At 45.3% G+C, this 9,683-nt stretch overlaps 1 pseudogene; it reads left to right on the top strand.

Moving 5' to 3' along the window:
• The first annotated feature begins 3,400 nt into the window (after positions 1–3,400).
• On the top strand, positions 3,401–9,214 carry LOC138259625 (uncharacterized; annotated as a pseudogene).
• The last annotated feature ends 469 nt before the right edge of the window (positions 9,215–9,683 follow it).

Raw genomic sequence — 9,683 nt, 5'->3', positions numbered from 1 at the left:
TTTAAAAACTAACTTATGTTTTTTAAATTGTGAGTTCACAGACCCCAAACTGTAGATCTCTATCTGCTTTCAATGGGAAATTATACTTAAAATATATTTCAAGGAAATCCCCATGTTACCCTATGGGAGAGATAGTCCTTGCAATAGTGAAAAACAAATTTAGCAGCATTTCACTATTAGGACATGTAAAACACACCAGTGCATGTCCTACCTTTTAAATACATTGCATAGTGCCCATGGAGCTTTCTTGGGCCTACCTTAGGGGTGACTTACATGTAGGAAAAGTGAAGGTTTGGCTTGACAAGTTTAAAACTGCCCACACAGACACTGCAGTGGCAGGTCTGAGACATGTTTACAGGGCTACTCATGTGGGTGGCACAATCAGTGCTGCAGGTTCAGTAATAACATTTGACTTACAGGCCCTGGGTACGCATGGTGCACTATGTTAGGGGCTTATCAGTAAATCAGATATGCCAATCATAGGTAAACCAATCACCAGTACAATTCAGACAGGGAGCACTTGTACTTTAGCACTAGTCAGCAATGGTACAGTGCCCAAAGTCCTACAGCACAGGATCAAAAACAGGAGGTCAGAAGCAAAACGACAGGGGGAACCATGGCAAGAGCTGACAGGTCTAACACTGCTCTTCCCTGGCTCCAAGTTGATTGATGCTTAATTAGAAGACAATGTCATAGAAACATAGAAGAGAAGGTTAAGAGATTTGTTGTGGATCACGGGTTGTTAAATCATATTCAAACTTTCTGATAGAGGTCAAACTGTGTGTTCCAGAAGAGTGGTTGGTCCTTCTCTCCAATTCACCAAAACCAGCCTTTTCAAAGGCATTAGTTGAGGCCAATAATCCCTAGTGCAGAAAAGGACTAGTTCCAGGTAGCATCCACTATCTCCCAAGCCCCTCATAAAGCATGACTGTAAATCACTGGAGGGGTCAGTAGGGGACAGACTTCTAAAGTCTGCAGGAATACAGAGCATGCCCTTTCCTAAGTGCCTGTGTTTTGGATAGGATGAATTATGGATACAAGATCCAGTTTTCAGAAAAGCTTCCACAAATACTCAGCAACACTCCGACTCCTTGCTGTCGTCTTTAATACAAGGTCCTATTTTGGGAAATTCACAACCTGATTACCAAATCGGCCATTGTTGCAGTTCTAGAAAATGAACTGTTCCAGGGATGCTACTCAATACTGTTTCTGGTCCAAAAACACAGTGGATATTTCTGTCCTGTCCTAGATCTTAGGAGCATCAATATCTTCACTCCACACACTTCATTCAATACTGTAAGACTTAAAATTCTTCATTGGTAAACCAAAGAGACATTCTTGCATCTTTAAATGTAAATGATGCTTACTTGCATATTCCATTGGAGCCAGAATCACAAAGGTTGCATGTTTTGTGTTTTCTAGGTCAACATTATCAGTTTCAATGTATGCTTTTCAGCCTTTCCTCTGCTCCCACAGTGTTCACAGAGGTCCACCTCTAACTAATCTGTATTCTATATGTATTAAAGTTTGGATTTCGATTATTGACTGATTTGAGCCTCCTCTTTCTCTAGGGTCTCCATACATATCTGACTAGTGCATCAGATGGTTTAAGGTTTTTAATTTGTGGCCTGTTGGAAGAAAACAAGCCTGATCTCATCCCAGACATTGCAGTTCCTTTGAAATGTATTCCATACCTAATTGCTTTTTCTTCCTCCTACCTTGAGAAAGAAGCTGACTTATACTTGAGAAACGTCAACATCTGTGAGAGAATGGTTGGCAGTCCAGGCAAATATAGTGGCTGCTTTGTAATTCTTGTGCGCAAAGTCATCCTCAACCCTTAGGCATGTCATAACCCATTGGTCTCTCATCTCCAACACTATCAAACCTTCTTTCCTGTCATTCGTGATTCACCAGTCTCTTAAAATGTGGCTAAAGTGGGAGAAATTGACAGACATCCTTCCCCAACCTGTAGTAACCCCCCCCCCAGCTGCTAGCACCAAAGGTTAAGGAGCTGTGATGAGAGAGAAGTTGATTTAGGACTTTTGGACATGATCGAAGAGCAAAAATTCATCCAAAGGGAGGAAATAGCTGGCCATCTTTGAGTTCTCCTTAATTTTCAGCTATGTATTTAGGGGATAGCTGTGTGTGTAAGAACAGGAAACCCGGTAGCCAGGTTCTATGTAAACTACTAATGGAGTCCAAAGGTTCCTCTCTTACCTTCCAACACAGCAAATATATTTTCAATGGGTAGAAGACAATTTCCTGTCTCTTCCAGCAGCATAGGGGATAAGTGCACTATGAAAAGCATGGCTCAGATGTTACTTTATGAGTTCCCCATTACCACTGTTATCCAGGTTCCTGAGGAAAATACAGGATAATTGGCCCGTGTGCTTCTATTGCTTATGTATTCAAACTGTGGTGAGTGTCCCTCTTAAGGTCCATAGCTGCAGTCCCAGAATGGTGCAAATGCCTCTCTAAGTATTTGTAAATGACGATGGCCTGGAAGCCTAACTTGGTTTATTTGGCACGTTTCCAGGCTGCCTCTTTTACATGCAGGGTTGAAATAAATTAAAACTGTAAAAACTAGAAGAATCTCAATGTCCCATTAACCATTGAGGTATGGGTATGAATGGGAATTGTTGTTGTGAAATAAACATAAAAAACGCATGAGCATTTCGGTTCCTCTGGATCGTGCCCGCTTTGAGCTCTGCCCAAATGTCCTTACAGGTGAGTCAAGGAGCAAAATGGCACAGAGCAGACCAGTAGGGTCGCATTCAAACCCCGGAACACTGATAGTCCAGACTCCTTGGGCCTCATAGGAGAAAGAGGAAAAGAGCAAGATCTATCCATAGCATCAAAGAGATGGCCCACAGTAGTGGACCCTATGTGGGGGGGTTATTTTTTCATTTACAATTGGACAGAGACAGCTTTCTCCGAGGGGGGCTCTGAGGGAGGTGGGGATATTGGGGCTCATTTTTTAAGGGGGATATATTGCCATTAATGCAACACATGTCACCTTTGCTGCACAAGGGACCAGGCCAAAGCACTAGGGGTGAAATATGGGGCTTTTCCCCACTTTTTACTTATTAACACAAAGGAGCAAGTATCCTCCTTTGGGCCCCAACCCCAGGAACGATGGCCCAGTGGAATGGGTGGAGAGGCTGCCTGCTTCGCAAGGCTTTAGGCAACATTGGTTCTGAGGGTGCAGTGCCACCGGGCCTAGGGTGTGATGGGCCAACTAAACCACCATTATGACTGTTTTACTATCGTCCTTGCATGCATTAGAACCCAACACACTTTTAATATTCCAGGTTTGCTCTGGGCCTTGGACCAATGGCCCAAAGGAGCGGTAAATTAAAAATAGGGGACACCTTAGCTAGGCCTCAGAGAGAAGGCGGAGATGGGGATGAAGTAAGATGTGGTTTGGCAGCTTTGCAAACCAATAGCTATCTTTAATGAAGCAGGTACAGTGGCACTGGTGCCCAGGGGCATGAGAGGCCCATTGCATCACAATTATGTCTGTCTTATTCTACAAAAGGGGGCACCTGTGCCTCAAAGAAGGGGATATATTTTTATGAACAGGACAGAGCCTGTTTCAAGATTGGAGTGATGGCCAGGTATGGTGAAGAAAGTGTAAAATAGGCTCAGAAGACAGCCTGCTACTCAGGCATGCAGCTATCATTAGTGCAGCAGATGCAATTGCATTGAGGCCTAGGAGAGTCAGATGCTCAAAACACTCCAATTGTGGAGCATAGTGTTTTTAGTCAGTTTCCATTTTTGTTCTATATATTTGCAATTTTATAAGTTTCACATTTACTGTAACTCTGCCATGGACAGTCATAAGCCCAGCAGTGAAAAAAGATGATTGTGCATGGGGCTAGCTATCCCACCATGTAAAAAAAATCTTAGCTACAGAAACCTCAACCAAAAGACATCCCGGCACTAGGGACAGAGGAATCTCATTCTTGAAGAGCTATCCCGCCTTCTGGTGAAAGCCAGAGATCCCTGGAAGCCACAAAGCCAATCCATCTATTTTCGATCAAGACTATCACCACTGTGACATGGAATGTGAGGACAATTTACGAGACAGGCAAGACAGCCCAAATGACAGAAGAGATGAACAAATACAACCTTGCCCTGCTTGGCGTCAGTGAGACCAGATGGACAGTCTGGACAGAAAAGGGGGCTCCTGGGCGAATTCTGATGTATTCTGGTAAGAGGAGGAGAACAGCTCACATATTTAAGGAGTAGCACTGATGCTAACACCAGCAGCCAACAGAGCTCTGATTTGATGGGAAGCCCACAGTCCCAGAATCATCACAGCGACCTTCTACTCAATAAAAAAGAGGATCAGCATGAATGTTATCCAGAGCTATGCACCTACAAAAGATAGCAAAGAAGAGAAAAAAGAAAGGTTTTACAACTGTCCCAAGTCCATCCTGGAGAAAAGCCTTGAGAGAAACCTCATCTTACAAATGGGGGACTTCGATGCCAAGATTGGAAGCAACAACACTGGGAACAAAGAAGTCATGGGCAACCATGGCCTTGGTGACATGAATGAGAATGGTGAAAGGGTCACAGATCTCTGTGCCCTGAACAGTCTGTTGCTAGGAGGTGGTGTACTCCCACACAAAAGAATACACAAGCCAGTGTGGGCATCACCAGACTATTCAACAGAGAATCAGATTGACCATGACTGCATTGCTACAAAGTTCCGGCGGTCCCTGCAGGATGTGAGAGTGATGAGAGGAGTGGACGGGGCGTCAGACCATCACCTTGTCTTGCCCAGGATGAAGCTAAAGCTGAAGAAAAATGAATGGAGCCGATATACCGACACCAGCGGTACAACATCACCCACCTCAAAGATGCACAGTCACCTTCAGTATTAAGTTTCAAGTCTGGCAGGAACCAAAGGACGACAGAGACCTAGTAGAAAGCCAGTGGGAGAAGATTAAAGAAAGAGTGACATCAAACTGCCAGGAAGTACTGGGACCCAAGAAAACCAGCAGAAAGAATGGATCACCATCGAGACGGCACAATTCAAGTGAGAAAAAAGAAAGAATGCTGCAGTCAACACCAGCTGAACAAGAGCAGAAAAAGCATAAGCTCAAGGCGAATACACCAAAACCAACAAGGCAGCAAAGAAATGCTTTAGAGCAGACAAGCGAAGATTCATTAAGGGTCTTGCCACAGGAGCCCAGGAAGCAGCAAGCCATAGACACCTGAAAGGCCTCTACAGCCTAACAAGGAAGCTCTCCAGCAGATACAACAAGCCAGAAAGGCCTGTAAAAGACAAAGTTGTGAAAATAATCATGGGGAGTGAAGGCCAACAACGAATATGGGTGGAGCACCTTGAAGAACTGGTGAACCGGCCTGTGCAACAGCCTCCACCGGACATGCAGCCAGCTGACAAGGGCCTGCCAATTGACTGCAGCAGGGCAACCAAGGAAGAAATATGTCAAGCCATCAAACATCTGTGAAAGGGGAAAGTAGCATTCCTGCAGAGGCACTGAAGGCAGACATTTAAACATCAGTAAACATGCTCTATCCCATGTCTGGGAGGATCTTGGAATAGAAAAGGTGCCATCAGACTGAAAGGAGGGATACCTGATCAAGATCCCCAAAAAGGTGACCTGAATAACAGTGCAAACTACAAAGAGGTTAAGTCTTCTCTCAACTCCAGGCAAAGTATTCAACAGAGTCATCCTTAACAGAATAAAGGAAGAAGGCAATGCTTACTTGGCAGACCACCAATCTCACTTGAGCAAAGATAGATCCTGTACAGACCAGATTGCAACACTGCTCATCGTCATTGAGCAGATTATGGAATGGAACTTCCCATCCCGTCAGCTTCATCGCCTATGTAGGAAAGTCCTTTTTTTTTGCCTGATCACCCCCACTCTTTCTAGATAGGTACTGGTGGTTACTGACTCTTGGCTGTGCCCTGGGTACTGCTTACCAGTCCCAGGGCCAGTGCTCTGTGTAAAATGGATATGCAAATTAGGCTAATTATAATTGGCTAAGTTAACCTACCTATAAGTCCCTAGTATATGGTAGGGCATGTAGGTTTAGGGACCACAGCATAGGTGGTGCACACCTAGGTGCACTGCTGAGGTGCCCAGTGTCATTTTAAAAGCAAGCCTGCCTTGCTGGCTGCTTTTAAATTAAAGTTATATGCAAATTCGACTTTGGAAGTAAAGGTACTTCCAAAGTCTTAAACTACCTTATTTTTACATATAAGTCACCCCTAAGGTGTGCCCTATGTGCCCCTAGGGCTGGGTGCCATGTAACTATAAGCAGGGACTTTATACAAATAGATTTATAAGCCCTGGTGAGGTAAAAACAGCCAAATTCGTTTTTCCCTCATTGAAGTAAATGGCCTTCATAGGCTAGAATGGGCAGACTTTATTTTAAATTTTAAAGTCTCCTTAAATGTTACATACCAAGAATTTGGTATCAAATTGATTGTTGTAATAAATCCCACAACTTCCAGTTGTTGGATTTAATATAACTTGTCCAGGTAAAAAGTTTAGACTTTACCTAAAAAGTTGCCAATTTCAGCTCTGCATTGTTTTTGCTGCTGTGCTCTGATTGGCCAGCCTGCAGCAGCTTCTGCCAGGCTGCCTTGATTAGGTGTGAAGTGGCCAGGCTTCACACAAAGGAATGTGCTTGGGGGAGAGAATCTCCCCTCAGCAGATGGTGAGGCAGGAAGGGGGAGGGCTGCCAAACTGGTCTTCAAAGGCAGAGAAGGACATTTGCAGCACCCAGCAACACCCCCACATCCTGCAACCCCAGACAACTAGGTGCCCCCTTTATTAGATTAGGAGAGGGCAGGAGAGGGGTGTGGTTATGATTTTTAGCCACACCAGTGGGTGGGCTCAGCCAGATGTAACCTCCAAAAATCAGATTCATCCATGTTGGATTTTTAGAGACTGTTGCCTTCTGGGATGGATTTTTGCCACACTTCCCAGGAAGTGGTCATCACAGGGGGACGACCCTGTCCCTGATTGGAGAGCCAGGGCCCCCCTGCTTTTCACCCAGGAGCAAGGATAAAACTGGCAGACCTGCACCCACACCTGAGATCCCCTCCAGAATTCAACAAGAAAGGAACTAAAGAAGAAGAAGGACTGCCCTGCTGGACCCCTGGCCTGCACCTGGAACCTGCACTCAGAAGGACTGCATCAGCTGCACACTTGGGCTTCACCACAAGAAGGACTTTGCCTGGCTTCAACTGGTTCAAGGAGGGACTCCCTGTTTGCTACAGGTGAAAAATTGCTAACCAGAGTCCCCTGCACCAACTTCTGAAGAAAGCGACCAGCTGACCACTGTCCAGTGGCCAAAAAGGAGTTTGCGCCAGGTGCATTCTGGGAGTTGAAGTCCGCACCCCCCAAGGACCATCACAGAACTTCTGGACCCTTGGGGTGAGCTGTGGACCCCAAAAGAACCTTAAATGAACATCTGGGTGAAGCCCCAGAAGTTTGGAAAAGATTTGAGAATTTTTGGAAAAAAGCTCCAGAGAGGGACCGACCCACCTTGGAAATTCTAGCCGGCTTGCCTCAACCGCGACCCGGCCTGACTTCGTGGTTCGTCCCGGTAAGGAAAAACATCCAAAAAAGAGACTAAGTCCGAAGGTAAAAAGTTGACCGGGACCTCCCAGCCATCGTATCCGAGAAGGGCTCCACGGACGTCGGATCAAGATCCAGGTTTACCCCGGTCGAAGGATTTTCATCTCGAAAAAACGACTAAGTCCGAAGGTAAAAATCACCACCGAGGAAACTGACTTCGCGTATCCGGACAAGGGCTCCAGGAGGTCGGATTCAACTGGCAGGTTCGTCCCGGGGAAGAAAAACATCAAAAAAGAGACTAAGTCAGAAGGTAACTTTTTAACCGAGGCCTCCCGCGACTTGTAGCCGAGCAGGGCTCCATCGCGGTCGGCCTGAAAGTTTGACTTTGCCCCGGTCCTGGTGCAACCAGATGACCCGATTGGCGCTTTTTGTTTCTAAGTGCTAGAAAATAATAATACTTTAAAAATTCATATCTCCGGTTCCCCTGAACCGATTTTAATCGTTTTTGTGTCATTTTAAAGATAAAAATATAAGCTATTTCTATAAATTGGTTTTGGATTTTTAAACTGTTTCCTGTGTTTTATTTAATTACTGTTTTGTGATATTTGAATGCTTTACACTTTGTCTCCTAAGTTAAGCCTTGACGCTCGTTGCCAAGCTACCAAGGGTTGAGCTGGGATTAATTTACTGAGACCTAACTGTACCTATGTGGAGGTTAGTGGTTTGTTGCTAGGTGTAGGTACCTACCTGCCCTACCAATAACCCATTTTCCAACAGCCTATGAGAACTCATTCAACAGCGTGGACAGAGAGACCCTTTGGAAACTCCTCTACCACTACGGTTTGCTAGAATGATCAGAAACCCTTATGAGGAAATGACCTGCAAAATAGTCCATGGAGTAAAGCTCATGGAAGCCTTCAAAGTGAGGACCAGAGTCTGTCATGTTTGTTTGCTCTCACCTTTTCTCTTGCTGTTAAATTAAAGACTGGTTAATGAAGACATCCACAGCAAGGAGAAGAAACGAGATCCTGTGGACACCTTGGATGCAGCTTGATGACCTGGACTTTGCAGATGACCAGGCCCTACGGTCCCAAACCCATGTGCAGATGCAAGAGAAGACCGACAAAGTGGCAGCCACATCAGCACAACTTGCGCTCAAAATCCACAGGGGAAAAAAACAATAACCTGAAGGCTAACACGACCGGCACAACTGCAGTCACTCTTGCAGGTGATGCACTGGAAGAGACTGAAGCTTTCACCTACCTGGACAGTGTCATGGACAAGCAGGATGGCACAGATGCCAATGTCAAGGCAAAAATAGGCAAAGCAAGGGCTGCCTTCATTCAGCTAAAGAAGATCTGGACCTCCAAGGACCTAATGCTGCAAACCAATATCAGGCTTTTTAACACCAACGTAAATTCAGTCCTTCTGTATGCAGCAAAACCTTGGAGGACAACACTGACCACCACCTCACAGTCCCGACCTTCATTTGCACCTGTCTGAGGAAAATCCTGCAAATCCGCTGACCAAACATCGTCAGCAACAATGGCCTATTGCAGCAGACTTTCCAACTCCCTGCTCATGAAGAAATCATGAACAAATGCTGGGGTTGGATGGGCTCTCCACAAGCCCACATTAAACACCACTAGGCAAGTACTCACCTGAAACCCTCAAGGGAAAGGAAAAGACGAAGGCCAAGAAGCACCGAGGCCTCAAGGCTGACTGCACGGAGATGGGTTAAACCTGGAGTCAGACTGAAAGAAAAGCCCAGGACAGAGGTGGCTGAAGAGTCCAGGATGATGGTCCATATCCCAGGAGAGGTAGTAAGCATAAGTAAGCAAGTAAGTATAGTGTGGATTTTAAGCTACAGAAAATGTTCCACTGAAATGAATTTATGGGCCCCACACCCTACGCTCTGCTCTGCCTCTCTCACCCCCCCCCCAATTATTGCCATACTTGTTTCTTGGGGGGCCCAGCTTTCAAACACTTTACTTAGGCAGGCTCAAAGCAGAAACAATTGAAGACTTGTGTTCTAGTGATACCTTATTGGTCCAGACCCCTTTGCTTCCCTCTCTTAATACAAATGTTGACTCAGCTTCCATGGATCTTTTTTTTGAC

Source organism: Pleurodeles waltl, chromosome 9, assembly GCF_031143425.1.
Source record: "Pleurodeles waltl isolate 20211129_DDA chromosome 9, aPleWal1.hap1.20221129, whole genome shotgun sequence".
Taxonomy (NCBI): Eukaryota; Metazoa; Chordata; class Amphibia; order Caudata; family Salamandridae; genus Pleurodeles; species Pleurodeles waltl.
This window is presented reverse-complemented; position numbering and strand designations above follow the sequence as displayed.